This window comes from Pyrgilauda ruficollis, unplaced genomic scaffold, assembly GCF_017590135.1.
Source record: "Pyrgilauda ruficollis isolate IOZ18807 unplaced genomic scaffold, ASM1759013v1 scaffold3, whole genome shotgun sequence".
In the NCBI taxonomy this organism is placed as follows: domain Eukaryota; kingdom Metazoa; phylum Chordata; class Aves; order Passeriformes; family Passeridae; genus Pyrgilauda; species Pyrgilauda ruficollis.
The window spans coordinates 21068192-21094489 of NW_024524377.1; the positions used below are offsets into that span (position 1 = coordinate 21068192).

General features: G+C 40.8%; 1 protein-coding gene across 4 annotated transcripts in view; it reads right to left on the minus strand.

The window, feature by feature from the left end:
• The window catches only part of SESTD1 (SEC14 and spectrin domain containing 1), a 49537-nt gene extending 47277 nt beyond the window's left edge, over positions 1 to 2260 (minus strand). For 3 of the 4 annotated variants that reach the window (XM_041473090.1, XM_041473092.1, XM_041473088.1), the window contains exon 1: positions 2015 to 2260. The gene's annotated coding sequence lies outside the window, so the exon portion shown is untranslated. Of the gene's footprint in view, positions 1 to 1727; positions 1986 to 2014 lie in introns of those variants that run through there. The other variant, XM_041473089.1, reaches the window with a different exon arrangement.
• Between the last annotated feature and the right edge of the window lie 24038 nt (positions 2261 to 26298).

Consider the following 26298-nt stretch of genomic DNA (forward strand, 5'->3'; position numbering starts at 1 on the left):
AGTAGCACTGTATTAAAGGTCTTACAGAAATTCCTCTGGTTTCCCTACCTCCTACCACTCTCAAGCAACAGCCAATTGAGACTGAGCTGAAATTCACCTGACTGCTTTACTTTGTTGACAGAAAATGACAGAACCATGTGAATTTCCTCTGTTTACATAAGCTTAACGGAGAAATTTGAATCCATAGCCAATTTAGTATTACAGCCCACAAATTTAAAAACACATCTATTTCATTTTTTAAACTGTACTTCTAGGAAAACTGATGTCACTGATCAATGAAACTTCAAACAAAATATAATCTATTAGCAAACTACTCCAGGAAAAATGGTCAGCTGAGATGATTTTACAGCACTCCTCAAGCAGCAATCAATGACATAAAGAATTGTGTAAAATCCAAAAATCCACCCCTAAAACCACACTGTAATTACTCTTAGTTTTGGTGGAAGATTGTCGCAGAATCACAGGATTATTAAGATTGGAAGGGACCTCTGGAGATCATCTATTTGAATGGTTCTAATGGAATCCCATTTGGACGCATTGCTGTGTAACTGCTGGTGGTGACCCAGCCTAGGCAGGGGGTTTGATGGCTCCAGAGAGGAAGATCCACAATCTCCCTGAGCAGCCTGCTCCAGCGCTCTGCCTTGCTGCTTTTCTCCTGAAAGAGCAAGGCATGACCAGCACCTCACCAAGCCATAGGCCTCTCTGAGCAAGCTTCAGTTCTATTCTGTAGTCCACCTTCCCCTTTTATCTCTTAGGTTTCTGCTTGGTACAGACAATGGCATTAGGACTATAAATACTCATATTCAGATAAAGGGGAACCCTTATTAGCACAGTAAGTAATAACTATTAGTAATCCTATAATGTAGTAACAATATTCATTATTTACTATACAATGAATCTTAGCAGGTGATGCCACGGAAGGGAGAAAAGGGGGGGAAACCCAGTACTTCCTCATCACAGTGAATTTTAATGCATGAACAAAGTCAGGATCCAATTGTGAGGACACTGCAGACACTGCAATACTAAAAATGGAGAGGACCAGTATTTCCTTTGGGATGCAGAAAGATGAGAGAGCAACAGACAAAAGCATATATTAATACATATCCACATAAACCTCATCAGTTTTGGTCATTATAAAACTTACAAAAAGTCAAAAAAAAAAAAAAAAACAAAAACACTCTCTCAATTGTTTCCACTCTTGCCTCCATACACTCGTTTAAATTCATTAACAAAAACTGTTGCTTTAGTGCATAGCCTTCATAAAACTGCCTGGCTAAAGAGCTCTATGAGGGGGTAGCAAGGGACACCACAATTCTGGGGGAGAAGACAAAACTGCTGGACAATAGACCTGTCAAAAAAACCAAAGAAAGGGTAACCACAGCTATGAGCAACCACGTCTTCAGCAGTGAATCAGCTTCTCGACCAGGCAGCGCTTCCAGAAACCCAGGAGCGCCGACGCCGCGGCGGTGACACGGCCGTGACTCGTCCCCAGCCCGCCGGCCGGCCCGGCGGCCACGCACCGCCAAAATCCCCGCCGGGAGCCAACTCCCGCCCCCGCCTGCCTCCGGCTGCTCCCCTTGCCCGCACCCCGCTCCTTCCCTGCCGGGCCTGCCGCGACACCCGCGGCGGCGCCCGCACAAAGGCAAAAATTCCGCCGGCGGCGGCCACTCGGGAGCCCCCCTGGGAAGCCCCCCCCGCCACCGCGGCGGCACGAACAATGCCCGAACCTGTTGCGCGGGTTCCCCTGGGCCGCACCGACCGCCGTGCCCCGGCACGCAAGCGGCCGGCGGCACCCACCGCGGGGCAGCGAGCGGGACGAGCTCGCAGCAGAGGCTGTCCGCAGCACGGCCCCGCCGCCCCGGGAGAGCCGGAGCCGCCGCCGCACGGCAGAGCGGAGCGCCCCGCGGCGCCGGCACCGCCGCCCGCGAACAAAGCGCGGCCAGGCCGCAGGGCCTGCGCCGCCCTCCGCGGGGCTGGGGCCAGGGCAGAGCCGCTGCGGAGCGCGGGTACTCACCCGATGCGGCGCTGCGGGAGCCCGGGCTGGGAGGACGCGGGGCGGAGTCTGGACCCGCCCGCTCCGGCCGGGCTGCCGTGGCTAACCTCGGCCGCCTCGCACCGCCGCGCTAGCCCGGCGGCAGCCCCTGGGGACGGGGGCGGCTCCGACCCCTCCTCCGTCGGCAAGGAGACGGCGAGCGCCGGGCGCTGGCGGGCCCGCCCCTGCCCGCTGCCCTCGCTGAGCGCCGCCCCCGCGCTCGCCCCGAGCCGCCCCGCCCCGCCGGAGACAATGCGGCCGTGCCGAGCGCTGCGCCCGCAGGCCGCGGCACCGCCCGGCCCGGGACCCCGCAGCTACGGACCGTCGTGATAAACTGCCAGCGTGGGACGAGCGGCAGTCTGACCGACTGCGGAGTTTGCAGCACGGCAGCCGCGTTAAGATAACAGTGCTCTGGCTCTGCTCTTTGGAGAGACGCGCTGTGCGTGCTGAATGCGAGCACAGCGGCTCCCAGGTGAACGCTGGGAGTGCCTCAGGCAGGTGTCGGCTGCCCCCAGGGCCGTTCAACACCAACGTTTCTGCACTCAGAGTGTCGCAGAATATCCTGAATATATCACAGAATACCCCGAGTTAAAAGGGATCCACGAGGATCATTTAGTCCAATTCAGCACTGACGTGTATTTTGTTCCCCCTCCGATGGCAGATAATAACCTATTGTCTTAGCTCCTGGACAAACAGCCTAAAACTCCCTAATGCCAATATTAAAATTATAGGGGCAAAAATGCACAAAGAAGTGTTGTGAAGAAAGCTGGCTGGGACACTTGCCTTGCATTCAGCCTAACCACTCTAGGACAGATTGGAGTCTTAAATCTCCTAGCTGAATACATCATTAGGTGACCTAAAGGCTCTTTAAAAAATTGGCTTCTGCAAACTCTATCTTAACCATAATTTTGCTCCGGTTTTTAACAAAGCAGCTGAATATAATTTACTCATTCTGAGTAAATCTCATTCTGAGTATGAAAACTGGTTCACAGAGGCTGCAACTGCTTTGTTTCTTCTCTCAAAACAAGAGTTTGCAGAACCACCTCTGTTCACCACCTTTCCTGGTTGCTTCTGCTGCAGCCGTCACCCTCACTGTCACCATTGGCATGCCTGTGGTACTCTGCTAACTCAGAAAGCTGTCCCTCTCTCAGCAACACCACCCTCTGGACATGCGCGAGCTATAGATATTGTCATTCAGATTTGCAGATGAGGCCTCTCAGCCAAGGCCTGTCAGCCTTGAGAACATACCTTCTCTGTTGGACCTTTCTTTCCTGGAAGAATACTTAAAACAGCAGCAGCAAAGAGGAAGGGCAAAATTACTTCCTTCACAATCTGTAGAGATAGAGATAATTTATCTTCATCAGGTCCCCAACAAAAGTAATTTCTGTACAGAACCAAATAAATTATTTGTTTACTTTATTAAAAGAGTAAAACTTTAGCAATATTTTAAGCATTTTCACTAATGATTTCAGAATGTGCCAGATAGAACTTTTAGATCACTCTTCTCCATTTATGTTTATTGTATACTTGCGGGCAAAAGTTAAGATAATAGAAGCTTTCACTATTCATCAATATTTACTTGAGATCACTCAGGCTGTATCTTTGTAAGCTCTGACAAATAGTAATTCAGAACACTAGGTGAATGATCTGATTCCCAACACATGGGAAAGCTCAGTGGGACTCACTGACACATATATCTTTAAAAGGAGCAAGACAAAATTCAAAGGAAAAACTACAGCTGATTGTCATACATGAATGTTTCTCTTATTTCACCTAAGATGCTCCACAGTGCAGTTATTACACTCTGTGTACCATTCCTATCACATAGCCTATACTATAAATTGGGTGGTTTTGCTTTGCCTTGTAGACCTCAAATTTTCAGTACACATGAGCTCATTAATCCTAATAAATTTTCTTATGGTTACTTTTGGGAGAGGGGAGGAGTGGGAAAGAAGGAGGGAGAGGGAAAGGCCAAAAGGACATAGACCATATTTCTCCATTTTTCTGTTCCCAACTGGAGTCTTTTCCTAAGGACAGAACAAAGCTTCTCCTGCAGAGGAGGGACAGAATTCTTGCAGTGCCTTCCATAAGAGAGAATTACCCAAAAGTGACTCATTTGTACTTTGGTTGGAGATATGCTAGTTTAAATATAAAGATAATGCAACAGGTTTTGTGACTTTTGGTGCATACTCTTCTGAATGAGTTGCCAGGACAGAATCTGACAATTTTTTTAAGGTCATGCCATCAGTTTAGAGTTGTAGTTAATTGCCTTTTCCATGCAAACTGCCAGTAGGAAGAAATCAGAGTATCAAGGATCCATTTGATTAAAATGACCCCTAGTATATGGTGTTATTCTCCAGTAGCTGTGCCAGGTTAACTCAAATACAAATGAAAGCAAATAGGATGAAAACATCCTGAGCTTTGGGCACTGTGCTGCGTGCCAGCACAACAGAGCCTTTGTTACAGGGCAGAGCAGTGCTCTCACAACAGAGTTACTGCTTCCAGCTCCAGTCGTTGCACTTCTAGAAAAATCAGCCTTCAAAGAAAAACAAACAAAACCCCCATACACTTCTACTGGACACCAACTCATGGTGGCACTGGTCACACAAATATGACATTGGCCATCCTGTGCAGCACCCCACAGGCCTGTGATATGCCTTCCCTTTTGCTCCACTTACCCCTGGGCAAGGGAGGTGCTGCTAGGCACAGCCTTGCACCTGGTGGGCTGCAAATTCTCTGCCTGGAATGATTTACCTTGCTGCCTCGCTGATTTGCTTCCACATCTCCCTGCAAGAGATAGGCAATTGATTTTACTTGTAGCACAAAAATGAATGTGAGCAGTTAAGTTAATGTAAGCCAGCAGCATCCAGTGTATTGGCAAGAGATGTAACTTACAGAGCAGTCCAGTTCATAAAAGGTATATACTGAAAATAAGCAAATAACTGCATGCAGTGGGGTAAGTATAGGCTGGCAGCAATGAATTGTAAATAAAAGCTGTGGAATGTTTTCCATATGGAGCTTTTTGATCATGACAAGATGGTATCATCATACTCACAGGTAAGAAGCAGAGGCATCTACTACTTTAAAACCTTATGTATTTGTCTTACAGCCAGATTCATGTTGGAAAAACAGTGAAAAAAGCCCCTTCTATGAGGATAAACAGTATCAGGAGTTCGGGAAGTGAAAGTGACAGAAAAATACAAGCATTCAGTGCACACTCAAAACATCACAGAAACAAACAAAAGATCTGCAGAATTCAGTTCATGAACTACCATTCACTGGCTTCTGAAGGTAAGCCACATTCACCTACTAGCATTGAGATTTGAAATGCCCCTTTAAACACAAATACTAGGATTTAATCCTGAACTGAGAAGTGATTGTTTCTTCTGAAACAATTACAACAAAGCCTTAAATTGTGCTCTTAATAGAATTTGAAACTCGAGTCCCAAATAGCCCAAACCCATGAGATTTTGTTTACTGACTAGCACAGGCTGAAAGCCTGGCACTCTGTGTAGCCAGCACTAGCAGGTTTTGAAAGATCTATGTTTTATTGTACTTATTAGCGGGTGTCTAAAACAATATGTTAAAAGCTTCATCATAATTTTGAAGTTGTTTAATTATATATAAAAAAGATAAACCCTTCATTTTGTAAAGGTATGAATGACATGCCTGTAATGAGATAGAGCAATATGAAACTTTGCAAGATTCTGAAGAATCTGGAGAGTTTTGTGGGTTTTCTTCATGTGCTTCTTAATGCTCAGGTAGAAACAATAAAGTATCCCCTGATCTCATCATGTCCTTCCAAGTACTAGAGGCTGTTGGATTGTGCTTCCTGCAGCAAACTTGGCAGTGACTTTTGTTACTTTCTTTAATTACTTTTTATTTTCTGTGAAGTACAGTTTTCATAACTTGGTCTTTCTTGTATAAAAAGAAAAAAAAATAGCCTAAAGGTTGCATTTCCTGAGAAATATTTAAAAGGAAGCAAATCTATCTGTGCTTAGTATTTTTCTGTTCAGATTTCTTCAAGATGAACATGGTTTCCTTACAAATTTATTTCATCTTGCGAAGGGAAAATGGTTTAGGGCTGGAAGTAGACCCTGAGCATTTTTGATACAAGGGGGAATGCCTTCCTTTCTCCACAGTACCTAACATGACAAGAAAATTGCTTCTCATGTTCTTGCCCTGTGGCCACAAACATGACCTGATACAAGTGCAGGGATCTTGATCCTATAGCTTCAGTCAGAAGGTACACAGCAGCAGAACGGAGATGGGCACGTCTCAGGTCATGTTTGTGGCCACAGGGGAGGGACACGAGGACCAACTTTCTTGTTCTGTGAGGTGCTTGTGCCATACCACTGAGCAGGTTTGGTGGGATGTCTGCAGCATACTCTGTCTCCCAATGGCTCAATCTGATCAGGGGTTACTGCTGGTGTTTGCTGAGGAAGAGGAACTGTACTTACCACACTAGTTATCACATGAGGCATAGCAGCTGTGAGAAGACATGACTCTGAAGTGCTAACTGTGGAAGTAACTCAGAGAGAGAGAGAGATAATAGTCAATGACACTTTGAATGGCTCCTCTACAAAGCACCTAATGTTCTGCTGGAACCATATTTGCAGCTCCATGATGCTTTCTTCTGCTTACACCACAAAAAATGAAAGAATGGGGATTTTTCTAATGAGATTTGATTGCCATCTCCCTGCAGCTGCCTTGCTCTTCAACCATGGAGTGTATCAGCACTGCAGAGGCAGCCACACTCAGTACCACCACCATTTTTGCTTACATTAGATTTACATTTCATTTCCAGCTTCAAAATTGACTATTAGCAAAATGTTCACAGCATAAAAGAGATGGCAATGTTGGTCAGGGATTGAGAACTGGGTGCCCTGTACTGTAGCTGTTACTTTGTGTGGTCTTAGAAAAGACAGCTTTACAATTCTTGCATGCGTTATTGTGCAATTCTACGTTTTAGCACAGTTCTAACATTGTGATGTTACCAAGCACCTTCTTGAGAAAAAAACTCTTCTCTAAGTTTCTTTAGAGGGCCATAAGGGGAGTATTTGGAAAGAGGATAAACTGAAAGGAGTTTCCCAATAATAGCCTTTTCTCTGAGTCTAAATAAATAATCTTTCTACATTGACAAAAACTGTTCATTTATACAAATAAGTCAAGGTTCTGCATAGGTTCCTCTTCATATGGCTTGAATTTCTTATATTACAAACAAGAGCATCCTTCAAGGTTAGGTTATACACTAACACTAATCACAATCATTGTTAGCAAAAGTGAATTGAAAGAGGGTCAATAATATGAGCTATTTTTTAGAGGCAATAAGAGATAGGGCTCTTCACTTCCAGAGAAAAGTAATTTTTAGGAGTGACTGGCTGAGCTGGTTAAAATTCTTCTCTATATCTGCATAGATGTCCTTAGAGCTACCTGACTTCATAGTTTATTATGTTCATGTAGAAGCTTTAAATTGCAACTCTGAGTCAAAATGAGTTTATTTTATAGAGATTCAGTGTTATTTGATGTTCAGTTACTGAATATTCAATGTTCATGCAGAGTCAGAAATTCTCTTCAAGACAGAGAGAATATCATGGCTAAAAATTCAACTATTTTTCCAAAGAAAGTAATTATACCTGTAGCTATAATTTAAAAAATAAAGCATCTCAGAACGCATGGAATATATTTCTCACTGTTTTATCAAAACTTTTTTGTACAAGCTTTACTTTAGTGCATTTTGAAGGGTCATTTCAAATATAATGAAGTATGTTTATCCTTAACATAAATGATTTCTGAAATCTTTGTCAGAATGGCAAGGATTTTCGAACACAACCAAAAGCCCTTGGAGCCTAATCACAGTACATGTTTCTAATCCATGTAAGTGTTTTAAAATCCCACTGATTAATTCTTGTTTTGTTGTTCTTTTACATAGTTCACACGTAGTTTGTAAGTCTTCCTGTATCTTTTTTTTTCTGCACAACTGTGGGCAATAGTTATCTTAGTCACAGAGGTCACACACATTACAAACAGGTTCTTAAAGTCATTCAGGCCACCTTGAGAATAAAGTGCAATTTAAATGGAATTTGAGTAATACTGTCTAATCCAAAGTGCTGATAATTTTCTGAGGCAAGTATTTCTTGAGCATGTCATCTTTAGAGTATTTGGTGTTATACAATAACTGAAATTTGGATGTAACTGCTGAGTACTAAATTAGGTACTTGGCACTTTGTCTTAGTACATGAACATAATTTCAGAACAGCTCATACTGAGAGAAGAAAATAGGGCAGAGATTAGTAAAATCATGCAACAACTTTTACTTAATAAGGTAATACTGAAAACCTTTGATAAAAACAAATATTGTTAAAAAATATTATCATATACTAAGTTACTCTACATAAAATTTTGCAAAATGTGGAAATTTACATTTCTGTATGTAAAAAAAAAGTTAAAACCCCTTCCCTTAGAGACTCATAGCAAACTTTATATCAGCAAATGATCCTTTCTAAAGAAAAAATAGTAAAATCCCTCATATTCTTCCCATGTACCAGTGAGCAGCTTGAAAACACGATGTAGTATGAATTAAACTCTCAGTTTTCTTTATCCTGACCTAGCAGCAAATTGTCCTGATGAACCTTCCTTATTAAAATTCATGAGCATGCTAAGTGTATGCAGTCAAAACCGGTATGTTTTCAAACCTTCTTCAGGATAAGCAGGCCCCAGATGTTTTCACTGGCCACCTCGGAGCCCTCACAGGAGGATGTCCTTACGCCTGTCGGTTGTTGTCACCAGTGCTAGTGCCCACTCTTCTATAAAACTCCTCAGCACCCTCTCTTGCTGAAGTGGAGCCCTTTTCCAAACTCAGACTTGCTGACCTGCTTGGAGTCTACACTTCAGTGTTGTGCCATGAGGGAAGCAGGCAGCCTGCTCAGCTTTGCCTCCTGCTAACAGCAGAAACTTCATTACGCATTTCTGTTTAGGTTTCCTCCCTGCCTTTCCCTCCTAGCAAGCACACTCTGGCTTTACTCAAAGGGCTCTCAATGCACCCATTCTGCCTACCCATGCCTCTGTCAGTACAGGTCTCTCCAAACAGGCTCTCCTCCACAGGAGACCAGCTCAGACAGACTTTGATAAGCCCTAACTTCACTTTCACCTGCCCTTCTTGCCACTGCCTTTTGTTGTTCATTTTAATTTGTGCTGTCACACAGTGAGCTAGGCTGGAGAAATAACTAAGATCAAAACCAGCTTCCTTCCCTCTCTACAAAGTTGATTTATCCAGCACTTTCATCAAAGGAAATATTCATCAAACTCTAGCCTGAGTTAAAAAGTAAATCCTTCCTGTTAAGTCACACATGCCCTTCCCTCACAGTACTCAATCAGTCCATTGTGCCTTTCCTGGTATCCATCCTTCTCTTCAAACATTTTCCTGCTGTCTGACAAATTTGATTAGCCAAGGTTTACTAAGCTGCTTCTGTGCCATTCTTCAAGTGGCTTCACCCTGATGCAACAGCAAAGTTCAAGGGTCCTTCAATATTCCAGTTTTTGAACACGTCAAACTCTGTCAGAATATGGCAGTTTACACCTATGCTGTGATATTTAGTAACACAAAAATGGTTTGACATCAACCAGAGTTTTTGAGTTGCACAAACATCACCCTGCAAGTTATGTACAACTCCTTCCTTCATTCTTTTTAATTTTCAACGCATTGTAAGAAATTAAACCATTTTTGATGGAACAGGAAGAAAAGTCTTTTCATAATTCTTGTTTCAGTCCTGCTGAGCCTCACCAGTACAATTAGTGCTCTTGTTTGAAGTTGACTGCTCATGTATATGAAGTTGCTTGTTTCAGTAAAATATCTACAGAAATAGATATAATTTTTGCACCAGAGTGCAAATCTTGTATAGCTTGCCTCTGGTGACAAGGAGCCCTGTTCATCTCAAATATTTCTGTAGCTCCACTGGCAGTTTTGAACTTTAGATCACCTTTAAACCATATAAATATGCAAATAATATAAAAGACTTAAAACCAGATTTTCATTTACCAGCAGTCTTTTGGAACAGCACAATGAGCTGAGTGAAAGATGAGTCAAACCAACAAACCTGTCTTTGGATCCCTCTGTTCTGTAAAGTGTCCATTTGAGTCCAGACCCAAGTTACTCTAACCAAAGGCACTTTACTTCCCAGAGTCGGTGTGTAGGACCCCTTTCAGATGAGAGCTGAAAATGTGTGGCATTTCTCTGCTTCTCACAGGGAGCAGGACATGGATGTGCAGTTTGGAACATTCACAGCAGTTAATCTGCAGCAAAGCAAAACAGAAAACAAAGCCCTAAGTATTTTGGTGTTGTACTTGGTAAATAAAACATTGTACTTGAAGTTAATACAGATTATGCCTTAAAATTTTTCCCCTTGAATAAATTTAACCTTTTTCTCTTCTGCATATTGACTAATATCTTTATTTTTATCAGTGGTCACCATGCATTTTTTCAATTACATTTTTAGGTTTCCCTGGCAGAGCACAGCTCCCAAAACTGTTAATAAACTACAGTATCCTGAGTACTGAGTCACTATACAATCTTTTAAAAATGTAATCTCCATTTCTAAGTTAAGGTTTAAATGCCAAAGTATAGATTTTTCTCACCACTTCACAAAAATCTATTTAAGACCCTCCATTAAAATAGTTGGAAATAAATTTTACAAAAGATGCAAAATATTACCATTTGTTGTAGTTAAAGGAGAGTACTTTTTAATAAGATCATATTCTCATTTTCATGATTATATTAACAATAAACACCACCAATAATATATATATAAAATAGTTATAACCAAGTTACATCCAATCATAAGGAAACTAAACAATCTAATAGAAGCATTTTATTTTGACATAATTAAATCAATAAAGCAGCTCTGTTTATTGGTAATGAAAACAGGATGCACACAATTATCTTCCAAATAATTACAATATAAAAAGAATACTTTTTTTTAATTCTAGCTATACATGAAGCAGTATGTGCACTTTCCTGCCAACAAATTTCACATATTTTTTGCTCTAGAGGGGAATTATTTCATAGTGGTTTTGAAAGCTTAGGCATCTGTATGTCATTTCAGCAAAAATTCACTTTCTTTTTATTGATCTAGAGGTTTTCAGTTTCTCAGAAAAAGTAGGAGGCTACAAAAATGTTAGCACAAGAGGAAAGGGAAACAGCAATTATGGCCACATTATTTGTGAACTGCACAATAAAATAAGGCTGATGTTGGTTCAACTTTCATTCTTGCATTCCTTAAAAATAGCTATAAATGAAAGCGCTGCACAAGCATAATGAAGATTTTGTTTATTTGGGTTGTTTCAAATGAGGAATAAAGATGAAAAAGCTTTATAGCAGGAAAACTGCAGTGGCGGAACCTTGTGCACAGGAGAGAGGAAGGTGTGCTAATCAGCTTCATATCCTATTCTCAGGTCCCTGATTGAGCAGCTAAGTGATAATGCTTTCCTGTGCAGCACAGGAAGATATCACTTTCAATCTGGACATCAATATGAGAAGTGTAATGACAATTCAGAGCTGGTGCTGATAATTACAAAGCCAGAGGGACTGATTTATGAGGAAATGGCATTGATTAAAATTTGCATTTAGAGGACTTTGTCGGAGAGGATCACAGTGCTGTGCTGGTGTTAGACCAACATTTTCAAAAGCAAGCATGAAGGGGCTGCTGTGCTCCTGGGGCCTCTGGTAGTCAGCAGATTTTCTGAGCAGGTGTTCAACAAAGCCAAAGCCTGCTGAACACCCTTGTGCTAAATACTCTGGGAGGAAGTGGTAGGGATTTAGTTGAAGCACCAGACACATTACTTTTATTTGTAAAAACGCTCAGGTGGCCACTTCACTTTGTTTCCATCCAGGTGCCTCTGATTTAAACAGCTCAAAGGCATAAATAAAGTGACAGGAGTGAAGGGTCATTAGAATTGTAAAGACACTACTGATAGTTCAGCCGACTGTGTACTTGGAACCTCTAACGGAAAAAAAAACAAAACAAAAGAAGCTCTCTGCCACTACTTCCCCTAAAACCTCATGAATAAAAGAAATTGACTGAATATGAATGGCACTATAATATAGGAAAGAATGCAGAAAGAAAGAAGTGGCTATGAGATGCTTGGATGAAACTGAAATTGGGAATTGCAATTCAAAGGGTAGTTATAGCTGTTGAGGCACATTCACCAACAGAAGCACTACCAAGGTGGAAAGAATATTGTGGACAGGGGAGATGCAGGTATTTGATTAGATATAAGATATATCCACACTCTCAAAATGGTGAGTGAAAGTCACTGTGAACTTTCCATGATTTTACCAAAAACTGCTTGGAAGACAAACATTCACCCAAAGGATGAACTTGAAAAAAAAAATCAATTAGGGACCAGCCAGGCTTCTGACAGATTTATGCTGTACATTCATGCTCCCGGGCTTCTCCTACCCCCACCAGCAAATAGCTCCAGTTCCTCCCCTTGTTACACAGAGCTGCAGTAGAAATGTTAAGATTGTGCTGAGTAGAGAATGAATGGGAGTGCCTGGAACAAAGGGCAGGAGAGGACATAAGGGCCCACAAGTTGCTGGAAGCCAGATTAGTGGGTCATCAGGATGCCAGCAGACTGTGCAGTTTTTAACCCAAGTTAGGAGACAAAGGAGAGTGAATAAATCCCGATGACTCACAGAGCTGGGACAGGATGGAGAGACTGAGGACTGTCAGCTCATAAATGGTATATAAAAGGCAGATCCAAAATCAGCACATGGAGCTCATAGAGAAGATTGGAGAAACTGAAGAAAAGCTCAGCATGCAAATGCAAATCAGCTCAGCTAACAGAAGAAAGGAAATAATATCTGCCATAAAAATAGAAAGGTATTGCAGAGCCTTTACATTGTTTTTCATGGCTTATTCTGTGGAATAACTAATTTTTATTAATGGAAATTAAGGCATTACAAAGCATTATGAGATAACCTTGGAGAAGGAGAGCTCAGCCTCAGCACACAAGTAGTTTTTGCAGTGAGATGGATCTTTATGCCCTAACAGAGGACCAAAGGCAGCTGACTTAGGAATAAGCACATAAAAAGACTTAGAACTGCTGCCGCTAGTAATTACATTTTGCTTTTATTTTGAAGCGGATGCATATAGGTCATTGCTTTGGTGAAATACATACTTCAGTAATAATTTTCAAATTTCTCAGGTTCTCATAACTTAACCATTGTTAATTATTTAGCAATTATGCTGATGAAAGGTTAAAAATTATTGCAGAGGCATTTCTTCAGTCAGGGAAAGGAGAAATAGTTTAAAATTAAATCCTTGGAGCTGGTGCTAAATGGTAATGACATGCTATTTTTGTATTACTGGAAGTAACAGTTGATCACTTAAAAACTTCAGCAAGTGGTCTAGAAAAGTATGGTGCTCTAAATAACAGACAAGCATTTCCACCAAGAGATTAGCACATGGCAGAGGCCTACAGAAATACAGTTTACAAATTAATATCTTGATAATCACTGAAAAACCACAACACCAGGCATTGTCATCTTATTACTAAAGCTCCATACCTTCTTGGTGATTTCTCATGGGCAGCTCCTCACAGCACTGACTCTTTCTTCCTCACTGCACAGCCAACAAACTCCATCTAACTTCTCCACCAGCCCACCTACTCTTTTACAATACCCATCCTAACTGGATCTAGCTGTGGCCTGTTAAGGGCAGGCCTGTTCCTAATTCTTGATAATTAGCACAGCTGTAACTCCTTAGGGGTGAGATTACCTTCACCACTGTCTCTATTCTCCTACATTCCATCCATCCACAATGACGTTTATCTGTTGGGGCTCAAACATAAAGTAGGCAGAGACTACAGATAGGAGTGTTAAGAAGAACTTTACCTTTTTAAGAAAGAACAAGGTATATTTTCATGCATTACTAATGCAGCAAGTCATGCATATTTAAATTAAAAATAAAATTAAGTTATTCAATAGTAGGTGTCGTATCTTTTAAAAATCATGCCTGAACTACCAGTAGTTCTGTTAAATTGCAGATTTCTTTCTCCTATTTTGTGCAATTTAGCATAGTTTAAGGATGGTAAGTACCACGTCCTGTCAGCCATTTCAGATTGCAAAAATGAAAATTAAGTCTATTTAATTTCTCCCCCAAACCATAGCTAGTATCCAGGGTACACAGAAAAGACTAGAGTTCATGATTCCTTCCCCTCTTTAAAGAAAAGTCAGAACAAATGAGCCAAGCCTTATGGCTCAAAATTAATAACTCCAGAACATCTCACAGTAAGAGCAAGAAAGCATCTCAAAGCCATCAGAGATCCCTGTGAAGAATATCCTGCCAAGCACCCACACTTAGAATGAGAAAGGTGCATTATAAGCAGCTTTACCAATTGCATCCCTGACCCCAGAGGAAAGTAGAGGGGAGGAATGTAGCCTGCTCACCCAAATTGATCTCAAATTGCCAATCACTTCTGGTGCCTCATTTTAGACATAAAATCTCCACTGAAAAATAAGCCACTCTTTTGAGGATGACAGAGGCATTTAACATAATTCTGCATGCTGTAAATAAGAGTGAGGCACTTGATGACCTTGTACGTGTTAGAAACAGCTAGAGCATGTGTTCAGGCTGCAGTAAGAGGAGAGGTATCAGCACATATAGTCTAAGAACAAATATGAAATTTAATGATGCCTTGCAGTATATGGCAGCATATGGAATTTCTCAAACATTACTGAGTGTTTACTAAAGCTTAGAATCAAAAGTTAGCTGCAACATATTTTAGGAAATACCATGTTTATGAAGATTGGGAAGTATAACCGTTCTGTCAGGTTTTTACTGACAGCAAAACTATATGAGTTCTAAGTTCAGAAGTCTCTAATAAACACCAGCTTAAATTTATACACTGGAACTTGAAAATAGAAAACTAAGTGAACTAATTATTCGCATTTGCAAATGGCAGATGAACTTAAATATTAGAAAAATATTTCACTGAAGCAGAGAGGAAGAAGCAGGGAGGCACAAGGGAGGTATTTAATACATAACCACTATATAATGTATAGTCCTCTTTCATCCCTTATGCTGGGACTGTGGCTTTTATTCTTATCCTGTGGGAACACCTCAGTCTCGCCGGTTACAGCGGCTGGGCTGGGGGGATGTGTTCCCTACACTGCTGAGGAACGAGGCCCACAGCTCCTGAAGCTCCATGGGTCCCCAGCTGATCATTATTTGCCATCTCTGCCGGTGGCTTTAGCTCCTTGGCTCGGCTGCCCTCTTACTCCAATTGGTCTTGGCAGTTCCAAGCTCACCTGTGTGATCAGTGCTGCTGTGCTGCTCCTCAGCTCCCTCTGCTCCCTCTGCTCTCCAGCACGTTTGCTGACACACAGGGCTGCACAGGGTCAAAGGAGGTTTGCCAAATAGACTTCCTAGCCTGCCTTGTCAGTCTTCAGCGTCTGCACCCTGAACCACACTTACACCAGCTGATTTGTCCTCATGTGTGCTTGGGATTGCAACTGCAGGCTTTCACTCATGTAATGATGCATCTGCTTGTTACAAAGGGAAATATCTCACCTTGTACGCCAGCAGCAAACTGTGTCTCAGAGCCATCCCTTTGTTTCTCTCCTGTTGCCAATATTAACAGTTCTCCTCTTCTTCTGGCAGTTCTTCCCTTCAGGCCACAGCCATCAGGATTGCATTTGTCTTAAATGAGAGAAAACTGTACACAATCTTCGTGGTTCTTTCTTGAAACAGCAAAAGAGCAGATAAAAATCAATGGATTGACTGAAACCTTATGTGAACGTAAGCTGCGGTGCAGATTAAGAAAGTAATTTCATCATAATAGTAGAGTTATCATAACATTTTGTTGCTTTTAATGAAAACTTTCTGCTGCATTTGTATGAATAAGGGTAATTTCTTTTAAGCTGAGTCGCGTCTGTCTGTTTGCTCTAACTCCAGAGTTTCAGGGCAAATATATCTGAACTGCACCATACCCTTCCTTGTCTGTTTAGGCTTGTTTTGGAGGGGTGTTGGTTTTTTTTTTTTTTTGGTTTTGTTTTTTTTTTTTGGTGTGTTTTTTTTTCTCATTGGAGTTTTTTGATTGGTTTTTGGTTGGTTGGTTGGTTTTTTGGGAGGGGTGGTTTCGTTTTTTGGGGTTTTTTTTTGGTTTTTTGGGTTTTTTTTTGTGAGGGGTTATTTTCAGTTAGGGTTTGCTTTATTTTATGTATTAGACAACCCAAAGTTCCTCAAAGTTCTGACAGACATTTTTTTGAAGTATTTGTCTGCTTCTTCTCACAGCATTCATCAGCTCTGAACACATCCCTCATTCTTACCGATGCTCAAAAATTCCCACCCATTTTTACTTCAGAAGCCATTCCCGCTTGATGTTTGTGTTTTTGCTGATTTGTGGATTTTTTGCAGCATGGTTTGCTTTGGTTTTTTTGGGATACAACAAAAAAAAAAAAATCAAAACCAGTTACATATTATCTGGGAGATGTTAGACATTAGTGACTTGTAAGTAGCACTGTTGTTCTGGGGTCATCTAAAGCACATACTGGTGCAAGTAGCAGTTTCAGGTGAGGTTTTTACATTATTTAATTTATTTGTGTAAACCTGTGTTAGAAAGCATTTTCCAAACAACAAACTAGCAGTACCTGCTGAGATGGTTCATGGGTGAGGCAACACACCTAAACTGACCTCCATTTGTAGGAGCATGGAAATTAATGAACGTAAATTTCAAGGAAAAATAAGCCCAGACCTCTGTTATCTTAAGCTTGGTATCCATGTGTCTCTGAAGGTCTCTGAGCCTATGAAATTAGCACTGCTGGAAAGCAGGAGAGCCATCAATGTAGTCAGTAAGGAAATCCTCCTCCCCACAGTTGTCAGAGCTAGGCTGGAGCAGATCTAAAGTATCCTCTCAGCCCCAAATTACTGTCTAAACACAAAGTGCTAGTCTGCACTCTGGAAAAAATGCTATGAGCTGTGAGTGGCTTTTAATCTACTTTTCTCCCCCCACACACTCCATTCAAACATTTTCTATTTGTCTCATAACACATAAAGCTTGACTGCCTTCACAGTATAGAGTCGGGCTGAACTCTTTCAAATGCCCACAGGACTTCAATTATTCTCCTTGCTCTTCTGCAGTGATTAATGCTTTGGAAAGCACAGTTGCCCTGGGATGGCTGGAGCAAATACCCAGATGTCTGCAGAGAGCTGTAACCAAAGGCAGAAGCAGAATCACTAAAGCTCTGTTGACTGCAGTGCCCAATCAATAATCCATGGCAAAAGCATCAAAATCTATACAACATACCATAGGGCTGACAGTGGTATTGCTAGCAGAGGGATCCCTTAATGCAAATCCAGCTCTGGAAAATTTGGAATATTTGGAGGTTTGTTTTTTCAAAGCACCTACTTGGTATCCATGCAGCAGGAATTCGAAGGGGAATTTATTGGGTGCATTAATTTGGATTGCTCCATCTCCATAAAACTGGAAGAAAAACTCTACTTGAAAATTAACATGAATATAAATTTTGATGTCATTAAAAGAATTAAAAATATACATAAGATTTTCGCACAGCCTTTTACTCCTACAGGAGTAAAATCATATGTACCAGAAGACTTGTTAAACTGTATTCTGATAAGCAAAAATATGAATTCCAGAGATGCAGTTATTTTGTAAGAATCCTTCAGACTCATATATTTGTCACAAATCTGTAATTTAGAAGCCAAAACAGATGGAAGAGGGATTTTCTTTGGTAGGTCACTTTGAACCCTTGAGCTGCATTTGGGATCATGCCATGGAAACATATCTGCTTGTAGGCAAGGCACTTCTCAGTCTGGTTATGTGCAGCCTCATCCTACAAAGATACACTCACATGTATGGCACATCAAGGCTTCATGGATTTTGACAGCATAGTTACAGCAGAAATCCTTAGACAATCAGTCTGAGTGTGACACTCAGTGACTGCAGTGCTAGGAATGGGGCTTATGCATTCCATAATTCTAGTGCTTGTTTTTATTTTCTCATGTTCCATTTTCTCTTATTCTAGTCTCTTTTCTGATACCATCCTCTGTTTGTCCTCTGCAAAGCTATTTCTGTCCATCTATGTTCCAAACTTTCCCACAACCCTTCTTTCCTTCACTTCTATTCCTCTTTCTTTCGATATACTTTCTCAAATTTCTTCCTTCATTGTTTCCACATTTCTTCTTCCCTTAACTTGTGGGTTTTATCCTTTCCCCCCCCCCCCCTTTTTTTTTTTTTTTTTTTTTTTGTGCTTCTTAAGTCTCAAAGAGTGGTATGGCTACTTCTTGAGCCATAATAATTTAAAAATAATTCCTTCTTTGCCAGCTCTGTCTCTGCGTTTGCCTTAACTATATCTCATTGCTTAGATGTTAATTCATCGTTAGCTTGTAGAGAAGCCAAGCACACTGATAAGTAGAACTCATACATACAAACAAAGAAACTCCAATTAGATTCTTTAGCTGTAGCTAATAATTTAACACCACACTGATTAGGTTTTAAGAACAGACTCCTGATAAGCACAAGAAGTCTTCCTGGACACCTCTTCTACCAGTTATCTTTTGCTTGAAGTCTCCTCACAGTACTCACTTTTTTTTCTGATAAGTGCATCATCTGTCTGAAACTGCTGGCATTTCTACAAATATATTTGCTCATGGAATGACAGCCACAAGCAATTCTGATAACACTAAATTAGCAGGAGACTGAAAATAATGTGCATGTCAAACACCTTCCCCTCTCCCTTTCTCTGAATGTTCAGGCAAGGGAATGTATTTTTTCCTCCTTTACTTTTCTGTGATTTGCATTTTCATTTGCTAAGTGTATTACAATGTCCTGTTTATCTTGGACTGCAGCATCAAGATCTTTGTACATCTTATTCCCTCCAGTAATTTCCCAGGCAAGTATTTCCCCACTGCACCTATTTGCTAAACAAAGACAAAAGATTTCTCTAATGTAGAAAAGTAGCAACTGTCCTCAGAGAAAGCCAAAATCTTTCTAAAGAATAATTAATCTTCTGGAAACAATTCAACAGAATGACATCGTGTGTGTGAACATGTGTTAGCAAGAAATAAAAGTTTCAAATCTTATAGACTCTTTCCTAGTTGATTTGAATAATCAGAAAAAAACCCAGTTCAACGCATTTCAGTGTCCTCATACACCATTAGTACATGCCTCTTCCCAGGATTTGTGGAACCACTAAACCCTGAGAGCCTTCTCAAATTGTTCCCCACTTCCAAGCACTGTATTCTTGGGGCTGGGAAGAAAGATTACCATTAATATTCAAACACAGCTTCAACCCAATCCTGCTCCCAGCAATGTGCTTGTGATGATACATAACGTATTCCTTTAAGCTAGTGTTAGAAATTGTCCATTATTTTGACTCCTCACTCACCAAAAAGAGCCTGCAGGAGGCATCTATGCTTTTAGCTACCACCTCTCTGCTTGGTGCATGGTTTTCATTGTGTAGCACCATCCAAGAGGGCTTGCAGAGAGGCTTCAGCCTCTTGGGAACACTGCCCAGCCCTGTCCTTCACTTCAGCCAGCAATGACTGTTTCAGCTCTGTTTAGTTCTGTGACAAAAGAGCTCTCTTGGAGCTAATCCAAAATTTCTCTCATGCTCTTCAGCTTCTGGAAGAACCTTCGCTTTGTTTGGAGTCCTTCTGGTTCTTCCTGTTATGATGGCTCAAAAGCATCAGTAGGGAAGTGCTGAGCTGAAAGTTGATGCAGCTGAAGCTTTCTGAGGGCTGACTTTCTCTGTGTGCCAATAACAAAGAGCAGAGAGCACTTCTCTGTACTTTTACCCCATCAGGAGTTCTGGGTAAATAGTTTATGCAGATGGGCTAGCTCCCTTCCCATTATTCTCCCCTTCCATGAAAAATGAGCGTCATGAAGGTTTTAGAGCATGGGACTTAAATGAAGTTTTATGAAATGATATTTTTCTGCTTCAGAATAAAACCTGTCAGAAGGAAAAAACAAACAAAAAAAATGACAGGAGTTAAAATTCCCACAGCTGCATCCAAGTATTTTTTAATCATCCCTTCAGAGTTAACACAACGTTGATGATGCTGCACAGAGGTGCAAAGTTCTTCAGCTGAATCACTCTGTTTCCAGATGCCATGTGCTCTGTGAAGACAAAGTTTTTGTTGATTCAAGGTCAGACAAGGTCCCATCAATACTTATCTCTTACTGGCTCATCCAGAAAGGGCCTCCAAGGTTTAAACTGGTCAACCACAGGTACATTTGAGTGCATTCTCTTAAATTTCCTCAAACATATATAGTGCTTACTTCCCTTTCTCCACTTCAGCCTCCCCATGAGACATAAGCCTGCCTCCTCAGTATCCTCCTACCTTGGTCTGCATCACCGCTTGTAATGTTAAAATGCAGTTTCAGCTGCAGGATCCTGGGCTGACAGAACATACTCTTATCCCCACATGGCTCTACATGCCTGTGAACAGCAGCTGCCACATTTCTTAGGAGGAAAAAGTGATTTTTGTGATTCTGCTTAGTGTCCTCTGAGCAATATGATTCTTTTTTAGGTCTTCCTGCCCACTTATTTTTTCAGTTCAGTTTTGACTCTGTGGCTTCTTCCCTTAACATAAGGCATGAGCCTTTAGTTGCAAGTGTTTCTTAAGCCCACTCATTCCAGGAATTTTTTAGCAGGGAACCAAGATGTTTTCAACTGTTACACTGCATACATTCTCTTTCCCACTTTAGAAAAATACTGAAATCACTAGTTGCTTTATCTAACCTTATCTTTTCCAACCCACAACTTTGTAATCAAAGGTATTTGAAAAACAGCTGAACAGAGACCAGAAGCAATATTTGATTAGGGCTGGCACTATGCAAATATAGCTTTACTTATTCTGGGCCAGATCCAGACTGAGTCTTGTAGAGTTACAGGCTCAGCTCAGCCTGGTGATGTTTATACCATATTGCCTTCCAAATTATACAGACATATTCTCCCTCACCTAGGCAGTGAGGGACTGCAACTATACTGCAACTATAGCTGTGCACAGCAGCCCTTTCCTTGGACAGTACCCTCCTCTCCCTGCTTCACTTTCAGAGTTGCTTTTGTCTCTCTCTCAATACAGTGGCCATCTTTATTTTTCTGTACTTTTAAAACTCAGCCTGTTAGTGTTCTGGTGGCATATCTGGGTCATTTCCCTTAAGCAAGTCCTAGCCCAGGTTTCTGGTCTTTGCTCTTTTCCTGCTCTGCGTGGATTGGGACGGTCAGTGTCTCTTCCAGATGCAGCTGGGTAACTCCTGCTGGGCTTCCTGGCTGCTGCCTGCTTCTTACTCTACTATCAGCAATAGCAAATGATTCCTCGTAGTCCTTCCAGTGAATATTCTTCACTGAATTTATTAAAAATGTCATAACCACTATTAGTCATGGCAGAAAGATGTACCTGCACACTAGTCTGAACCATAGGAATTAATGGGAATATGAGTCCACTGCTTAGCAGATTTATCATAATGGAAGCAATTTTAATCCCTCTTGAGCCAGTTTAACCAACACACAAAAGATTCTGTAGCTAATTAGCAGGTCTTTGTAGTATTCAGGCCCCAATAAATATTAATGTGATGTCCTAAAGAATGAGGTTTACATTCCTGAATCATACATTTATTAAGTCAAGATTTGACCTTTTTGGAGATTACATGGGTAAACTCCTTCACTCTCTGCAAACATGGGCAAAAATCAATCTCCTGCAAGCATTGCCTAAAAGAATTCAAATGCCACATCCTACACTTAATGGACACATTTGATTAAACTGAATACAAAAAGACAAAAGAAATGGAACCATCCTAACCCAGCTAGAAAAAGTTAAGAATTAGTACAATATCCACATCTTTAAAATGCCATTTATTAGTTTTGAATAATGTCAACAATTAAAATTCTTCTGTTCTTCCTACAGTAAGAGGACAATATATCCATATATAATTGCTGCTAAAAATCTACACTAACATCCTGCTGCACATACAACGTCAAACACACCCAAATTAGTAAATGCCAAAATGAAATCTATCAGTAGAGCGATCATTCACTGTCACATAGGCATTCTGCTATTTTCCTCCCAAGCTAGTGTTCAATTAGGATTTTAACTCTTGCACTTCACACACAGAGGAGCAGGAGAAGATAGGGACAGTAAACAACAGCATGGCACCCTGTCTGCAAAGGGTGACAGGGAACAGGCAGGGCCTTGCTTGCTGTGGAGATTCCTGGCTACCAGGAGCCCGAGAGGGGCTGCAGTGCTCAGGGAGATGAATTCAGAAAGGACACCTGTGACACTTAAATAACATACACAGTAACTGTGAAGAGCCATGAAAATGAGCTGAGATTTCATTTTGTCCTGAGAGTCACCCGCATTACATCCCCGTAAAACTTTGGGTAAAGTGGAGTGCTGTACTGACAAAAGCAAAAGAAACTGCCAGCCTCCGTGGGCAGAAGTATTAGAACTTGCTCAGTGATAAGACTCATGATCTATACAGAAATATTTACAGAAGCTGCCAAAAATGCGGGTCCATGATCTTGCAGCTTCTGGCCTACCCTGTTTTAGCATGAGTGTGCTATGAAAAAAGTCTCACCACAGGTGCAGCCTGTGACAAGACTTCCTTATGCCATATTCAATGCAGTACAGATCCCTAGGGGAGGTAGTCCTGTGGTGATTGATCCATTTAAGAAAAATGTTCTCCTCACAAATACTTTCTACTATTGGCTGACACAAGGTATGAAAAGCTGCAAAAATTTGGGATAAGAAAAAACTTTTATCTTTTATCAGTCTATCATTACTTTCATTATTGTTCTTATTTTACTGAAAGACTTCTTTTCCCTAAAAAGAAAGACCACCACAGTAATCAGATATGCCTATTGCACATCTGCAGCAATACTGCTACAGTTACTTAGCAACCAGTGAGGATTAAAAAAAGAAATTATGTAAAGGAAGAGAAAAATTAGAAGCAAATTGAGCTGAATAAAAAGAAAGCAAATACCATATTGACATTCAATGTGCATAAATACACAGGGCTGTCTTTGCTGCATGCACCACCAACTGTTGAACATAGTTAAATCAGCTTCTACTATTTAAAATCAAAGCTCAGTCTAACTTAGATTTGAAGATGTGTTATCTAGAATCTGATGACTCTATCCTCTTCTCTGTTTCATATTCGGGGCAGAAAGACACAAGAAGACGAAGAATGGTATGTTGACCAAAAGCTTTTGGAGGTAAGTACCATCCCTGTCACTGAGAAGAGAAAGCAACCTCAACAGGACTAATTTACAAGGAGTGAAATTCTGCTCCCTCTGTTGGGAAAGAGCAACCACAAACATTCATGGGCTTTCTGGAGGATTGGAAACTTGGCTGCTGCAGAACGAAGCACAGACACCTCTGCTGGCCAATGAGTTTTATGCACACTGTTAAAATCTGCTCATAGGGACAAACACATCATCCCCTTCTCGCTTGACTGGAACCCTCTCCTTCTTCACAGCTCCCTACCAGCCCAGGCAGGATTTAAAGTTTTCTTTGATTTACTTTAAAAGGTGAAGGTTTCATGTACATTCTGGCATGGAGCAAACATAACAAAATTTCTATATGTTTGCCAATCTAACATAAATTTTTGGCTTGACTTTTATAATTTAGGAAGGAATTAATCACATTTTGAAAGAAATTACAGTCTTTACTGAAAGTAATGATGCTATGAATTATCACTCAGATTCTCAGCAGGAGGTAATTATGTTTATGGTAATTTGAAAAATGTAGCACTGCAGTTTTCTTTATAAGTGAGCAGTGTTTCATCAGGAACCATATTATACATATATCACCTTCCATGCCAGGAGAGTCTGAAGTATAAAATATCAGAGACCAAAATTGGTTTCTGTACTTAATTATTACATTATTTCCTATGTTACATTTTAGCAAAAGTGCTGGCATTTACAACTCATTAATAGTTTTCTGTGGAATCAAATGCATCAAAATGAAAAAAATAGTATTTTATTTCATGTTTTCCACTGAAATACTCTTTTGCCAATAAACCCCACATACTTCCTGGGCTTTGCTTTCAAATTTGTTCACAGGTAAAACCAGTTCAGGGTAAAACATCCCTCAAAACTCTCCACAAACTTAATTCTTTTCAAAACTTTGAAACAAAAATCCGCAGTGTTTAATGTGGTGCAGGTCTGCCACTATCATATTCTACATTTCCATAAAACAAGTTTTTTCTTGTCAAATGCAAGAGAGAAATTAAAGGGTCTTTTTCAAGTATCAAAGAGAGAGAAAAATGAGGTCAAAAAAGGATTGTGAGCTGGGCTTCTCTTGGTCTTAAATTTCAGTTAAGCATCAAGCATTTTAAAGGGAATGTGTGTTCATTTGCACTTGGCAGAACAAGAATAGGCACCTCTCCTAAGATGCTGGAGCTAACAAGCACCCAGCATCGATTTCTGCCTGCTGCTCTTAGCCCAGCCTGTTGCTGCCAAAAGAAGCTCTCATTACCTTTGGACTTCACAAGTGGCAGTTTCCTCCCCAGTTCCTCCTGGAGAGCAAGGAATGCCATAAAAAGTTTCAGAGAGGTGCAAACTTGTGGCTTACAATAAGCAAAGAAGTGGAACAGAACTGCAAAAGCTTAGATGGAAATATGAACATTTTAAGAGGTTCAGGTGAGGAATATCAATTCATAACCATCTCGTCATTCAGCCTTTGAACACTGCAAGAATTGTCACTGCGGTAGTGCAGGTGGGAAAGGCTGACTTGGGTATTGTCTACAGCAGTGGCAAACATGAAAGTCTTGCTGTCAGACTGAACAGGGCAGGTCGAGTCCTTCACAAGAGGCACCAGCAGCTAACAGATTGACTTTTAGAGGTCATGTCAGTGCCACAAACCTCTAGCCACTTAAGAGAGAGATCTTATGATTGCATCTTTGTTTAAATCATGCATTTGCTACCTTTCCAACATAATCATGTGACATTTTTTTCTCAGAATTTTTAATTTCCCTTTTGTTACTTGCAGCTGGATCAACTCTGAAAGACCTGAAATTCAGCTTATTTAATTCCAAGAAAATGGAAACAGACCTCTATATAAGCAGGTAAATAAAGTAAGATTATCCTAGTGGGAAACAGGTACTTTCCCTGGACTACTGAAGCACAGAGAATGGTTTGAGTTCTGGGTTGGTTTTCTGCCAGTCATGTTCAAAGCCAAGACTACCTGCAGCTGGATTTCCTCTTGCTCTTTAAAGAGAGCTCATTATCTTTTCTTCACGTCCCCATGCCTCATTCTAAACCTTCGCTTTAGAGAAGGATACAATAGACTGTTAAACTTTCCTAGTTATGGATGGTAATCCCAAAAGCTGGATAGGCAAAACCAGGCAGGTCTTTCTGGAAGAAAGATGAGATTGTGATAACGTAGTTACATGAAGTGCCATTTCTATTATTACCTATTATCCCATATTCTTCTGTCCAGTCCATTTCCCTCCAGAGGCCCCAAAGTAGTTCCTTAAATCAATTTATTTGTCATTTGCCTAAGCAGTAGGTTTTCTGGGACAAGATCATCTTTTCTGTGTGCAAGCAATAACGAGGACAGTGAAGGCATGATTGCTGAGTCAGACCACTTGAAATAAAAGTACTGGTAAGAAATGCTGTGGGGGACATTGAGGAGTAATTCAGAGTAATCCCAGGAAAGCTGATGCTTCAGCCTCACACAGAAAGTTTGCTTTCCCAACACTGTACATTAAAAGAAAGAAAGCACGATAGGTTGTCTAAACTATTTACTATAATTTTCTTATGTTCTTTGGATCTAATGTAAGATGAATTTCTTCTCTATTAAGTTGGTTCCTGTCAGTAGATTTGAAGTAGTATCTTTTGACCTTGGAGGAGTGGCTGAAATCTTTGCTGCAGTCACACAGGGTCATCTTCCTACCTGAAGCTATTTTACCTGCAATCATTTCCCATTCAAAGGAGAGGTGCAGAGCCAGAGATTAATAACGTTCTTTTCTGGTGGCCAGATATGACTATTTCTCTTAAAAGTTAAATTGCATAAAAAATATGCACCTGGGGTTTCAAAAAAGTGAAGTGACAGGCAGAAGATGTTTTTCAGTCAACTCATCATGCCCAGCACAACAATTTTCACAGCATGTGTGACAGACACTGCTTTTTGCAAAGAGCTTGTGACTTTTGGAAACTCTTTGGCATACAGCTGGGTAGAAATCACTGCTGAAACCCATGGGTCACTTAGAAACATGTCAACTGCAGTAGCTACTCCTCCAGT